This window comes from Molothrus ater, chromosome 19 (genome assembly GCF_012460135.2).
Source record: "Molothrus ater isolate BHLD 08-10-18 breed brown headed cowbird chromosome 19, BPBGC_Mater_1.1, whole genome shotgun sequence".
In the NCBI taxonomy this organism is placed as follows: Eukaryota; Metazoa; Chordata; class Aves; order Passeriformes; family Icteridae; genus Molothrus; species Molothrus ater.
Genome location: NC_050496.2, coordinates 5289636 through 5305242, shown reverse-complemented (window position 1 = coordinate 5305242; position 15607 = coordinate 5289636).

Here is a 15607-nt window from a genome sequence, read left to right as displayed (position 1 = left end):
TATTCAGCCAGAGAGTCCATTGACATTCTGGTTTGTGTTCAGCTTTACCTCTTTGTCCCTCTGCTCTTTGTATTTATTATGTGATCTCCTGTCTCAGTGCCTTGGTTACCAAGGGCAGAGCCTGAATAAAGGGAATTGCAAAGTAGGGAAGGGCCCAGCTCCTCGTGCAGGGATGGGGAGCCCGGAGTGCTGCGAGGGCTGCCCGAGAGGCGCCGTGAGAAGGGCACAGAGATAAGGCAGCTCATTTCCCAGCAGTCCTGCTTCCCAAACACAGTCCATTTTCTATCTTGAGAGAAATCAAAGGGAAATCCAGCTGAAAAAACAGGGGGAAAACACCCTCAAAACCAAAGGGTGATAGAAAAACTATTCAATCTGTTTTTTCAGATCAACAGCCTACTATGGTTGAGGAGACAAATTTCCTCTGCTCATTTTGCCAGCACTTATCCCATGTGTTTGTGAGCTGCCTTGTCAGACAGCAGGGCGACAGATGGGTTCACTCTCCAGCCCCTCCTCTTCCCCTCATTGTCCTCAGAGGTGCAAGTGAAGCCACATGTCACAGCTCTGCTCTGGATAAACTCCCACAAAAGGGCAGATGGTCCAGTTACTTTTACTCCTACTTTCCCTCCTAGTGACAAAGCCATCCTTGGCTGGTTGTGGCAGGATTCAGTCCCCAGCTCAACCTTCTCAGTTTCCTCTATTCCACTCTCCACCTCCCTGTGTCCCTCAGGCAGCAAAATAAACTCCTGCCTTCCCCCACTCACAGCTCTGCCAAGCCTTCCCCGGAGCTGAGCTCCCTGGAGCCCAGCTGGTGACATCCTTCCCTGGACATCCCTCTCCACCTGAAGTCTCTGCACAGCTAAACCTGCCCAGGAGAAAACTTCAGCCGTGATGGAGCACACGGCTGGAGGCTGTGGGGTGGGGAGGAGGGAAAGGTGGGGTGACTCACTGGCCCCTGGGACACAGCCAGAGCCTGACTAATCCTGTTTCCTCAGCCCTCCTGGGCTGCTAATTGAATGCATTTCATTCAGCAGACTCACTGGTGGGGAGAGGAGCCACGTGGCAGGTACGGATACGGTTCCCAGCACTAAACTCACTTCTCCTAAATCCTCCTGCCAGATGCAGGGACCACACAGCAATGCCCTGCCCTGCTCACCTCCTGCTAGCAAAGCAGCTCAGCCAAACCCCCATAGCCTTTCCACTGGCTCCATCCCTGCTGTGGGGCTGGGGAGGGGCAGCAAAAAGGAAACACAACTACAGGGGAGAAGTAAAGGGGGAAGGATGTCTCATCTACAGCCCCCATCTCCCAGTGAAGGGCTCCTCCAGTCTCCAGCCTCTGCATTGAACAGGGAACTCACTGCACCACTGGGGAAAAAACTTTGCTAAGAGATGTGGACCACAATTGCAGAAGGGCATTGGAGAGGATACCAGCTCTGAGAGCCTTTGTCCCTATCCATATGTCCTTTGGGAAACAGCTCCTATGATCATATAGGACACAATAATTGTTCCTCTCACATCTTTCTACCAATAGAACTGCCTTGGCTATGGAAAGCACCACTCCTGCTGTCCCAGTCTGGTTCAGGGAGAGCAGCAGCACTGGTTCCTCCCAAAGGGTAGAGCTGGGCTTCAACAACTGCAGTCACCCTTGAGAAGTGGCTCCAGCATGGCAGTGCACAGAGCAGTGCTGCCAGAGGCACTTCAGGAGTGCTGAGGACAAACATCCCAGAGAGGCCATCAGGGTGTCACCTCAGTACCTCTCACCATCCCTAAACACTACTGGAGTCAGGTCCAGCCTTTGCAGGAAGCCCTCCCTCCTCTGCTCCTCCAAAGCCAAGTCACTGCATCAGCCTCCCCTCCCCACAGCAGCTGAACAGCACAAGCACCACTGAGGGCTCAAGGCCTCGTCCTGCAGGTCCACACAGGGTCAGTCCTTTGGAAATGAGAGCCAGGCTCTGCCCATCACACCAGGGGTGAATTGACACCACAGCACTGAGGAAGTTTTTAGCACACCAGGGACCAGATCCTACCCCAGGCACCAATTGCTCATTGTTCAGCACTGCATTGCAATAGGATCTGCAGGGTCTGAATCCACAGAAATGCATTTAGGGCAATGATTTTTCCAAGCTTTAGTTAAACCAAAACTGGAGCATGTCCCTGTTTAAGCTTTAAACCTTATTTCTCCACCTGAAACTGAGTTAACAGATGAGTCAGCCCTTCCCTCCAACCTGTGCTCTTGTTTCCCCTGCAGGTTTCCACTCACAGAGTAGGCAGCCTGAGAGTCAGTGACATAATTTTAATTATTCTGGTGTTTAGTTACTACTCAGTTGTCTTTGCTAAGTCTGAAGGAGCTCTTACAATTATCTTCCTACACATGCTGCTGTAAGCACAGCAGCTCAGAAGCACCAGGCTGCCATTCCCTGCCCCACCAGACACTTCAGGGCAGAGAGCAGAGCTCTCCTTAGGCAGCCACAGCCTCCAGGAGCATCTCACACCCACATCCTACTCCAGGCTCCAATCCTCTACCCCCTCCTCCCATGGGGCTTGAACACAGAAAGCCAAATTCTAACATTTTATTGCACATTTTGGCACAGAGGAGTCAATAGGGTTAAGCAGTGGGATGGAAACAGTGGCTGAAGTTATCCCTGATGAGAATTTCTAAAAGTTCTTTTTGACTTACTCTTTTAGGAATTTTGCTCTTGGAGGTGCATCTTCTCCAGCAGCCAGGTCCCTCCCATCATGAAATTGCAAGAGATTGTGAAAGGAGCTGACTGTTCACGTCAGGGCTCCCTGTCCTCCTTCCTCTCAGCTCGTGAATTAAGAGCTAAATTTCAATTAGAGCTAAATTTCAATGCACAAAACATTTTGTGGGACTTAACTCCCTCCCACTTTTGTTTTCCTTAAAGGTCAACATGTTACAACCACCTAGACCCCAGCTAGGATTTCAGCTTAGACCTTCAAGTGCTCTGGACTTGTGCATTTGTTATGTTATCAACACAGAAACTATTTGAGAAGAAAAAGAAAAGAGTAAAATGTCACCTCTGAGAGTGAGAACAAGTCCTTTGCTTTCATTCAGATCCAGATATTTTTCCTCAGCCAACTGCTGCCACTGAAGAAAGCACATGAACATTTGCTCCCAGGCTGTGCCAGCCACAGCCCCCAGTCAGTTCTGGGGGGCTCAGGTCTAAGAACAGCTCAATGAGAAAGGGCTCATTTGCTGTAATTAATATTCAGCCTTTCTGCAGCATGGGAAACATCGATTGTTCCGTGAGAAATAAATCATGTGTCTTTCTTGGGAGGATTTTAATGAAACCTCCCCCCTCTTTTCCTGACACTCTCAGGCTCAGGGTAAAAGGAAAAAAAGAAAAACAACATTCCAGCACCTCCCCATCAACCATGTAGTGGCCCAATCAGGCTAATTAAGATGTCTCCTGTGTGCTGAGGGAGGCTTTACCCAGCAAATCCAGCCCCACTGTTCATTATATTGCCACAGCACAGCTAATTACTCCTGGCTTTAGTGGGGAGAGGAGCAGACCAGCTTTGTGTGCAGCTGGGAAAAGGGCTGTGCTGGATACAGTCAGGTTCTGCCTTTCCCTCTGGCCCTACCAGCTCTCCTGCAGCTCTGAAGGCTACAGGATGGAAGGAGAGGCTGAGCTGGGTAGTTATCTCTCAGAAGAACAGCATAAGGACCTAAACACACTGGAGACACCTTTATTTTATCTCCAAACTCACCCTCACACCTTCAACAGCAGTTAACCAGGGAACCTGCCTTGAACATGCTCTGGGACCAAACCACCCCTCCCAAGGGGTTGGGTACCAGTCTCAAAAGGGGATGGCACCCTCCACAAGTCATCCAGGAGGCAGTGGCAGCGCTGCCCAGCTCCCAGGGGCACAAGGAAATGGGGCATGGGCAGCCTCAGGCCCCTTGGCCACAGGGAAATCCAGAGCATCCTCTCACTCACCGCTGCTTCCTCTGAATTAATGACATGGGATTAGAGAAAAGCCAAGCCAAACAAGGTCTGAGTCATGCCAAAAGCTTCTTCTGGCTGCCTAAGACTCAGGGCTCTGATTTCACCACCAAAATGAGCTGCTAAGAAGGAAAGCTGACATGTTGCTGTCCTCTAGTTCCTGAATCTAAAAACTTCAGATGTTTTACAAGTATTTATGACCCAAACCTCAGATGAAGGCTGGAGACAGGAGAATAATGAGGATCATTTTTTATCCTTGGAAAGTGTGGGCTGTTGTCTCAGATAAAATCTATAGTACTGCTGAGAAAAGCAACTGCTTATCTTGACTGTCCCTTAGTAGAGGAAAGGAGAACAGGAGAGAGCAGTGGGTGCCTCAAGGAAAGACAAAGCCACCAGTGACAGACCAAAGCTGCTGAGGAGCTGCAGCACCAGGGACCAGGCAGAGCAGCTGAGCCTTGATGTGTTAAACACAGCACAACCTCCATTCCTCTCATCTCCCCAAATCTCCTCATGGTCCTGATTCTTTAAAATATGCTGATTTAAAAGCTGCAAAGAGCTCAGATACATCCCATGGGCTGGGGGAGATGGCCCAGCAGTGAGTGTTGCTTCAGATGAGTACAAGACAGGGTAGCACACAGCTGATGTACAGAATTGCTCACAGAAAAGAGATTTCAGGAGCCAGTGAGGAGCTGGGGTACCTAGATCTGCCAGATCTGTGTTTTCCAGGAGTGTTTAATCCCTTCTTTAAAGAGGAACGGGATAACTTCTGAGGATATCAAGTTCCAAGCAAATTCCACAGCTCCTTTAGTCTGCTCCTTCCTTGCCTTGATGATGAGTAGAAAGGGGCTGTGTTACTCAAACTGGGTTTGACTTGGAAATCCTGCACAGGAAGAATCTGGGGTAGCACTGACAGCAGTGAGGGGACAAGAGCTGGCACCTGGCTGGGTCATCTGGAAAAAGTTGGACAGTTTTCATCAAATAACAGGGAGTGAGATATCTTTAAACAAGATCCATGGCCAAGGGTGATGATACAGGCAGTGGGAAGGAAAACAGATGCAGGGAAGATCTAAGGACTTGGCAAAGAGAAGAGGCAGCACTGTTTGTGCCACTTGGAGAGTGGAAATAGTCAAGAGAAGTGAGCAGCACTCCTGGTGGGATTGTTCTAAGCTCCAGAAGGAGCAATGGGGACTAGACATTCAGAGACAAGACAATTTCAGCACTGAAGGGTAGCCAAAGGGAAACAAACTTGTTGTAGTTTATGAAAGAAAGACTTTGTTGGGTTTCTTTTTTAAATATACCATCTCCAGAAGTTAGCTCCTGCTACTTCCTCTTAGAGAACAAAATTAAAAAACCCTCAGAGTCAATTCCAAGTCCTCCAAGCACACTCTGAGAAGAGAATTATTGAGCTGTTTAAAACCAGAAGCAAGTTTTACCAAAATCTATTGCACTCTGATTGCCTTGTTAGTGGCTCTGTCAGGACAGTTGATTTTGGCTGTTTATATTCTTCAATCCAACTGGCATGGGGGCTTCAGCACCTGTCCAGGCTCCCCCACCAGGCATTCCCTGGCCATGCTGCTGCCAAAACACCCCACACAGCAAAGTAAACCCAACAAAGCACAAAATGTCAGCAAGGGGATGCTGGCAACACAACCATCTAGCATAGGAATGGAACATCCTTCCTGAGCCTGTAAGAGTTTCTGGTCTGCACATTTTCATTTCCTCCCTGACAGACAAAAACACTTTAACTGGTCAGAGTGAAGCTGGTGCTTAGAGCATTTCTGCTGAGACACTGCAGAAATTGGGTGCTTGAACTGCATGAACACTTCATTCTCTGTCCTGGATTTAGGAGAGGTCCCTGCCCTCATACACATCTACCTAAAAGCAGTTGCCAGCCTTTTTTGGGCTGAACCTGAAAGGGACATCTGCATCCCCTGAGCTTCCACTGAGGGCTGGCACACACCTGGCTGTGACTCCAGCTTCCCACAGGTTTGTTTCTATAACATCTTCCAGGGTCAAGCAGGGACATTGTTTCAGCAAAGTTTCCTTTTCTTCTGGGGATTTATTATTGATGTTTCTATGGTTCCCATCTTCAGCTCAGGCCTCAAAAGTAAGCAGCACTGCAGTGTGCAAATTGAGAGAATTTTCCAATTGCAAACCTATAGCAAAAGGAACTCTCTATATAAAAACACACTTTGTTTTTATTTATTATATTTGTGTGGAGGAACAGGTTCTCATTGTGCTGCACAGTTCTCAAATTATCAGCGCTTAAAACACACCAGTCAATAAACTCTTTTTAATTTAAAAGCCGAATGAATTTCTGCTGAACAAATGACTTGTACAGCTTTTTGTCCCTATTGCAACATTAGTTTTAAAAAAACAACTCCCACATTTGATTTCCTGTGAAGTCAGAAACAGATTTCAGTCTGTTCTGGTGTACAGTAACAGATCCAGAATGGAGTAAATCAATACCTTTTGAATGGATTTGCCTGCAGCTGTGCTCACACCTTTATTTACTTCCTCCACAATTCTGGGTTTATTTACTTTGCTTGGATAAGCTGAAGCCTAGGCTTATTCTTCTAGGTGTGTATGTAAGAACTGTCCCTGCTGTTCATGCACGGTTGGGTCAATATAAGAGAAGGATTAAATATGATGTTTTATTATGAGCACAACTGTGCACACACAGGCCCATCACACGCTGGCATGGAGTATTTAACAAACCCGAAATGCATGTGAAACTGCTCTAAATGAGTGATTATTCAGATAGTCACAGAGAGGGTGTCCACACAGGGGAGGCAGATCTGAATAGCTACAGCACAATTACAACCCTACCATTACTCTGGATAATTTCCTAGCAGACACGCCAGACTCCCCCAGCACACAACACAGCCTCAGAGCCAGAGATCCATAAGCCAATTTACATGGAAAATTAGGAGGTGTCAGAAGAGGCAGAACTAGACAGGTCTCAAGGATATTAATTCCTGCTGCCTTAGCCTTGAGCTTTCAACATATCATTAATTTGAGATCGTTGATGTTATGCTGTCATCGATACTGTGAAAAGAGGGAATACTTCACACATCCTATGCTTGTGCTGGGTGAAGATAAAACCAGCTCCAGAACCAGCCTGCATGTGCAGGGCAAAGCACTTCCAGCCCAGGAACAGGGATCAACCTCAGCTTCCAGAGCTCACCCCTGCCCATGGCACCCCAGCACCACAGACCCCAGGGCAGCAGAAAGAGATGACAAACGACACCAAGATACTTCCACAAAGAGCTGTTCATTTCAAAGCTTAGCCAGCACCACTCTTTTCTTATTTTTACTTCCTCTCAGGCTCCCTGAGCAAGGCTGTAAGCACCCAGGGCTGGGATAGCTTTGCTCTGGAGCACACCTCCCTCCCTCTCTCCCAGCACTGTCAATCAGTTTGATGCAGAGTGGTGTAAAGCACACCCAGCACCACCCCAGTCTAGTTCACTGTCTTCAAATTTATGATACATCTGCAAGCAATTTGCTCTGGGACAATGAAGTCCCAATTAATTTGCAGCTGGGTGCAGTTACAGCAATAACAAAGTGGGTAAGGGATGCAAACTAGTAGTGCCTGCACAGAGCATATTAACCATCCTTTTAGGCAGAGCAGCAACGAGCCCATGGCTGCACCAGTGAGTCATTACAGCAGAGAATAAAGCTCCCTTTGGATGCTGTTATCAATTTTTATCTCTTCCCAGGAGCTGGGGTTTCACACAAAGCCAGGGCAGCAAGCGGCCGTTTCTGTTGGATTCAGCAAACACAGCTGTGAAGTGCTGGGGTTTGGTCACACTGCTTCCCACGCCTCCAGCCCACAGCTGAAGTGTTCCCCAGCCTGGATCCCCTGCCAGTGACCCCCTCTGTGCATCCACACAGGCTCTTCCTCCCTGGCTGGGAGGCAGCTCAGCTCCACAAGAAGGGCTGAGCAAGCTCACCTCAGTGCCAAGTGCCCCCACCCTGCCCAAGAAGCAGCCCCTGCACATTTGCTGGTTTAATACAGACACCTGGGGTTTGTTTTTTCCCTCTTCTCCTTTTCCTAAACAGCAAAGGCTGGCAGCCCAGAGGATCATTATATTTTATGGGTGTGTCAGACACAATTCCCATCCTGGATCCCCTGTTCTGGCCTTTTGGGCATGATTACAGTATCAATACATGACTTGTTCCAGTAAATGCTTGCAGTGCTGCAGACCCCAAGGATTCAGAAACATCAGCCTTGACACCAGCTATAACCCAATAACACAGGCAGCATCCTTCCTCCTCCACAGCTCCCCCCAGTGCAGGAGCTCAGCCTTTAGGGGCTACAAGGATAAACACCAGCAGGCTCCCAGCTCTCCAGATCCCTGGAGGGTGCCTGTGTGGTCTCTTCCACCCACCCACCACCCTACAACCACCAGTCATTTTGGGCTCTTTTCCTTGACTCTTGGTGCTGGTGTGATGGGATTTTAAACCCCTGGCAATTCAGCTCTGCCATAACAGGTTCAGCATTGGTGGGGCATGTGCTGGGCATGACAAATCTCTCCCCTGGATCTCATATCATTTTCTCCACCTCGAGAGGGAAGCTGCCTCTGAAGAACAAGGCAGCAGCAGCTAAAAATCAAACCAGACAGCTAGACCAGGACTAGGACCACATGGCCAGGCACGCTGCTGCTGGAGGCAGTGCTGCTCCAGTGTCTTCACACTGAATTCACACCCACCTTGTTAATAAGACCTTTTGAGACAGGCCATGAAATTGCATTAAATTAAATACCAAGACAGACTACCACAGCAGAGGCTCTTCCTCCCAGGAGTCTGAATGCATTTTAACTCAAAATTAAGAGGACAGGTGAGGGGAAATGTTGTATTTTCCCATTAGCATTTTTCCACTTCTCAGAAGAAACAGCGAGCAACAGCTCCAGAAATTAATTTCTCTTGTGAGTTAAAGTAGGGGAGGAGAAGCAGCCTGGTAGTGCTGCTGCAGACCAGTGGAGGAGGGAGATGGCCTCAGCAGCTATTTCCACCTTCCAGCTGAAATAAAGACCCTGCCCAGCTGTAGCTCCTCAGCCAATTTTAACCTTGCAAGGCAACAAGCTCTGATCTCTGTAGAAACCCTAAGCACCAGCCTGCCAAACCAGCTGTCCCTGCAGCAAGGCACTTCATCCTCCCAAATCTCTACTTCAACCTGCAGCTTTTTCAAGAGACTTAAATGCACTTAAAGGCACAATTAAAGCTCAACCTTTCATGTTCTTTATCCTTAAAGAGCTGCAAAACTGGAAAGTCATTCACAGCTGAACAGGACCAGGTCATCCTGCATTAAAGATTGGGCAACAGAGCTGCATTTGTGTAGTGGTTAAAGCTAAATATTAATTAGCACATGCTGAACCCAACCCAGGCCAGTCCCTCCCCTATAAAAAGGTCCTAGTGACATTAATATAAAGCTAAACAGAAAAACACAACAGAAAAACCCCAAGGTAGCAGTTGATTCCCATCCCACTCCTATGTGATTTTATCTTCTCCACCCTGTGAAAAGATCCCAGTGACATTAATATAAAGCTGAGCAGAAAACCCCCAAGGAATTGGTTGGTCCCATTCCATTCCTATAGGATTTTGTCTTTCCCACCCTATGAAAAGGTCCCAGTATTTCCCAATACAAAGCTGAACAGAAAAATAGAGCAGAAAAACTTAAACCCAAGGAATCAGTTTATGCCCATCCTGTTCCTATAGGATTGTTTTGTTTTAACCACCCTGTAGCTGAGCAGCCACACGAGAAGGATACTGGATACACCTCAGCAGCACCTGCTGACACCTCTGTGGAAGGACACCCAAATGGCCAAATGATTTAAAATTTAAAGTTCAATTCAGCCCTCTCCCCCTGCTCCAAATGGGGGGAAACACTTCCCCACAGCCAGAAGCCTCATGGCTCAGGTGTGAGTCACCAGCCACCCACCCTTGCTCGTGGACCAGTGTTGATGCAGGGTCACTTTGGCAGCTGCTGGCCCCTGCAGCCCACAGCTCCTCCATCCACCCTCTGGCTCACAGGGACAGAGGTATTTTTAGTGCACCTGGTGTTTTCTAAACAAGAAATGGCACTTTCCCCCGATGCACTGGCCATGGTTGCACAGCAGGGGCTGTTGCCTTAAGCAGTCATGACTGATGCAGAGTCCAAAGGGATGAATCAGGCAGAGCAGTGAGGCTTGGACGAGCTTTAGCCTCCAGCTGGCAGAGTAATGCACAACTTGGGGGATGCCTTTTGCTGCTGGGGCCAGCCCAGCCCCATTGCTGCAGCCTCCAGCTCTGGCTGCTCACAACAGCTCACTTCACCCAAGCAGAGTGAGCTGGAGACCCTCACTTCTGCCTACAGGGAACTAAAGGGGCAAAAAGCAAACCCAAGAAGTTCTGACTAAGGAAAAAGCCAGCAGTGCTCTTCCCAGCAGCTGTGCAGGCAGGCAGTGGCTCATGACCCCTGCGGGGGTCACAGTGGCTCTGTCACCATGGAGTGACTCGCCAGCACATCAGTGCCAGTGAGGTGGGACAGGGTTCTGGAGGTCTTCCCGCTCTGGCACTGTGGTAGACAAACTGTTCCCAGGCTGGCAGGGAAATTATCCAGCTTTCCAAGCACACTGGAGGATGAAGGCAGTGACAGACTGCCAGCAGTGGGTAACAGGATCCCTTATCCTATTAGGCAAGCTACATCCTAGGGAAGTAACAGCACTATTTCACTTGGACAGGATGAGGGTAAAATGGGCTCATCCAAAGCAAAGACTCCTGAGCTCACTTTGCAAGATTTAATTCACTACATTGCCCTCCAGAAACTGATATAACTAAACCCTGTCAGTCACAGAGTAAACAATTCCAGCTTTGTAGGTGGATCAAGAGCAGTTTTGTGAGCAGATGATATGTGAGATGGAGCATGTTTTAGTTATTTTTCCTAAGTGCAAGACATCATTTGGCTTCCAGTCCAAAAGCATTTTTATTTCAAAAGGCAGATAAGCAGTTTCCAGAGTTCATTACTCTCACAAGCTCTTCTTTCAGGAAACAGCCCATTCAAGATAGGAAAAGAAATTCCTTGTATGAGACAGGGAGAAGCCATTCAAGGATCTGCTTACTTTAAACTGAGGCACTTCAGAGGCAGAAACCACTTCCAGAGCACCTCAACACCTCTGTAAATTGGGAAACTTACATTTTCAGGATACTTAATGCAGGAGCTAAATAGCTTGTTCACAGCCAACCTGGAAGGACTTATTCCATTCCACTTCTGCAACAGAATCATTCTACTTTCTGTGAGGGAAAAAAAAAAATCAGCTTCCACTCACACACAACAAAGCAAGTTCCCCAAACCTTGTCCCACCACGCCAGGAGCCTGACTCAGAGTCCCTTGCCCTCAGGGAGCCATGCCCCCACCGCAGAGCAGGAGCTTCGGGCTCACAGTCATCCTTGCTCAGGTCACAGCAGCTCACCTGGCTCAGGAAAACCCTGTTGAGCCATGGACACACACTGGGACCCACCCAGCTGTGATGGGAAGCTGGGCAAGCTGAGCTTCAGTGCCTCTTTTGCTTGGAATTAAATCTGCTCTTCCAGCAAAGTTACAGGCAAAGCTTGTGATTTCCATAAGGACAAGTGTAAGAGAAGGGATCAGATTGAATGAGGCAGCAGACAGAGAGATGCCACTGCCACCTTTTCCTCCCAGGAATCCAAGGAGCCTCTCCCATGCCTCTAGGAGGGGAGCAGCTTCTTGGGTTTGGATCCTGGCCCCTCCAGAGCTGACAGGGCTCCCACAGAGTCAGAAAAAGATTCATTGTCCTGGCAGGCAAATTTGTAATCACATGGACCCACAGCCCAGCAGCTCCCCTGAGCACAGGCTGGAACAAACATCACTGGCAGGAGCCACACAATACCTTCACAACCTTCAGAAAAACCCAAACTAATCAGCAAATCTCTTTGCTTTAATCATGTGCACTGGAGGCCAGAGCAGCACAGAGGTGTCTCATTAAAACTGACCTATCTGCCCTGGAAAATACATCTCATCCCCTTCAGCACGGGAGGCACAGGGACTGAGTGATAAAAAAGGAGGAGGGATGGGTTCCCTGCTTTGTCCCTGCCCCGCACTGAGGCTTCCACTCCATTACAGGAGACCTCAGCCTCATCTGCGCACAGGCAAACCTCAAAGAGAACAAAGTATTTAAATGGACCAGCTTTTATTTCCAAAGAGAAGATGAATTCCTATTTGTTTTCAGGATTGCAATTTTCTCCCCACGCTGCAGAGGATGTGAACAAACGAGTAGGGAATGAAAGGGATTAATGAATGAATGGGTGGGAGCTGCCTCCCAGCTGCAGGGAGAAGGGGGGCACACTCACACAGTGGGACTGCCAGGGGGAGAGAACCAGCATGGCCAGTGCTCAGCACCACAGACATCCATCCCTGGGACCCCCTGCTCAAATGTGGACAGATTAACAATCATCTTTGAAAGGATTCACTTAAGGGAAAATCAAGCAAAAGGAAAGGTAGGAAGGGTTTAAAGTTTAGATCAACCACACATGGCATCGGAAGGGCTGTTTTTACAGAAACTCTGAACTTCCAGCTGCTGACACCACTCAGTTCCCAGCAGCTTTTGTCCTCTTTAAATGATGGACCCACCCACACAGCAGTAGTTTCCTCCCCAAGTCTTAAAAGACTCAGAAAACCAAAAAGGCATTTGGTGTTTACTGAGGCATTTATACCAAGCATTGCTCATTTGAGACCTATTGACTCTCCCAGCTGGATCAGAGAGATGCAGCCCTGTGGAAACTGCAAAACAAGGAAAAAATAAATCTTCTTTTTCCCTTATTCTCAAGCTATTTTAAGCCAAGTCCAACATCAGGGGATTAGAGGCAAAGTTTGGGATTAGGATTAGTTTTCAGCCTGGTGCATGAGCTGCTCTGCTTTACATGGCAAGCTGGTTTCTGGTGCTGATGGCTCCCAATAAATTGAATGAACTCATCCTTTGCTCTCAATGCTCCAAGATTAATTTTTCCTTTGGCTTCCCAGTGCTTGGGATGGGACCCATGAAAGCCACATTAAAGCCACCATAGATTGTTTTGGTGGGAGAAGTGACACTGCCTTCTAAATCCAAAGACCTGGCATTTACCCATCATGCTGCTATGATGTACGGCTTAATTTAAAGGCAAGCTCAATTTGCAGATTAATTATTATAGCCTGTGACTGGTTGAGCTTGTAATAAATCACCTGGGTGAGAAATTGCACAGCAATTAACTGATTGTACACTGAGCATGTAAATGTTGGTAAAGAGGTGTCACCTAATGGAGACTGATGTTGGGAACTGCAGGCTGCAGCCAGCAGAAGAAAGTCACAGTGCAAAGCAGGTCAGGGGAGTGGGTGGCAAACAAAACCAGAGACCAAAACGCTTAAAAACATTCAAATCAGCCTTCAGGAACAACATGCAAAACCAACACAAGATTTTCAGGGAGCAGCAAATTATGGTGGAAGCTGCTGGGGTTTCTTGCAGGTAGAGCTGGGCCAGCAGATCTGGGAGATGGGGCCGTGGTCAGGACAGCCCCAGCCCCAGGTGAGGATCAGCATGGACAGAGCTCAAGGTGAGTGACCTTCAAACCACAGGGAGGCTGCAGCACATGAAGCTCTCTGGCTGCCACAAGCCTGGATTTCAGAAGCATCACTTCACACCCTGTCCTGCCAAGAATTCCCTTCTGGCAGCTTTTCCCTTGCAGCCTCCTTGGGCTGCAGCAGATCTCACTGACCAGCTGATCCCAGGCCTGGGGCAGGGTGAGTGCTCTGAGACCTTGGGGCACACAAGCAATGATTCCCCAGCTGTGTCCCACCCCTGGCCAGGGAACAGCTGGGTTCTCTCACGAGCACTGACACACAGTGCCCCTCTCACCCTCAGCAGGGAAGGTCTGAACCAGCCTCCTGCCACCACAGTGGCTGCCCCAGGTGGCTCCTTTCTGACAGCAGCAGAGCAGTAACAGGTGAGTTTCTGACCTCACTGCAATTATCACAAACCCATGGAGAAATTCCCGTTTGCTTTTGGAAGCTTCACTGTCCAGCAGTGGCAGGCTTTGGTTCTCTTTGGGAACCTCCCTTCAGAGGAACCAGGTTTCCAGCTTAATAATTAAAGTCCAAAGCTGTGGGGCAGCCGAGGCTAGAAATAGCTTTAGAATAGCAAGCCCAAGTGTGTTATCTTTCCTAAGACAGGACAAATGGGAAACAAGGCAAGTTTAGAAGGTATTTTTTCACTGTAGAAGGGCTCAAGCCTTAGGGAGCAGTTTGCCACCCTCAGGGCCCACCTGTGGGATGTCCCCCTCCACAGCACCAGCACTCCCACCTCAGGACACTCTTCCTTGGAGCCCAAGGACTCCCTGTCAGCACAGCAGCAGCACTGCTGAGACAGCAGTCCAAGAGGCAGAGGGAGGGAAACTTCTCACCTGCTTGGACATGATCCCAAAATGGGCTGGGGAAAGGTGGCAGCATCCTGCAGAGCTGGAGGAAGCTGGGAAATAGCAAAGCACCTCAGCCCATCAATGTTAACAGCTCTCACAGACTACTGGGTGAGATTCAATTTGCCAAAGGATCTGGGATTTATTACCATGATCAAAGTACTAGGAACAAACGCAAACACTTACAGCACCATGAACACTCATCCAGAGCTCATCCAGCATTAAGACAAGTGGCCAAACCAGGCTGCAGTCTGCGTCCAGGGCCAGGACCTTGATTAGAGCCAGCAGATGTGGATCCTTCCCTAATTCACAGCTCCCTCCTTCGCTGCCAGCTGCCCACAGAGTTGATCAGCAACAGAAGGGCTGATACTGCCAATTTATCCAGAGTGAGCCTTTGGGCTCCCAGGAGGAGATGCTCTTACCTGACACTGTGCTCCCTGTGCTCTCAGCCACGGAGACCTGCCAGGGAAAACCAGGAGCCCCTGGCACCCCAAGGTAATGGCGGGGGGATCCCCCACAGGCTGCACCCCTGCCTGCATGGGATGCACCAAGAAAAAGCAGCACATTTGCCTGGCACAGGTGCCTGCAGCCCCCATTTACACACCCCATCCCTGCAAACAGGGCTCTGGCAGCAAGCCTCCCTTGCCTGAAGCTGCAATAGGGTTAGGTTCATCACTCCCCAGTGTTTCCCAGTAAATTCTTGTCCTGAGGCAGACCTAGCAGGCAGAGGAAGCACGGAGCTCCAGCTGCCTTTGACAACACACTCAGAGGCACACCAGGATCACCAGGATCCTTCTTCAGGGTGAAAACAGGCCAACATTAAAGTCCTGCAGCCATTGCAGCCCACAACTGCAGGGTTTCCATCACATTCTTTCCCTTTAACTCCCAAATGCAGCTTTTTGGCAGCAGCAGGTCCCTGATGCACTGGACACTCTTGGATAAGGATTTGCTGTGTACATGGTCTCTCCACCAGAGAATCAGGATTTGTCCAAGACCCCATAGCAGCCCCTGGCAGCATCCAGGGGTCTCAACCCAAAGGGCCCTATCCCAGCAAACCAGCAAGAACCCCAAATGCAGCTCTGCCTACAAAAACAAAAAAGAAAATATGGGAAGCTCAAATTCATATTTATGATTCTTGATTATCTGCATTATCAGGAATTTAGCAATGCAGGTGAGGCGGCAGAGATAAGCTGTTCCTCCAG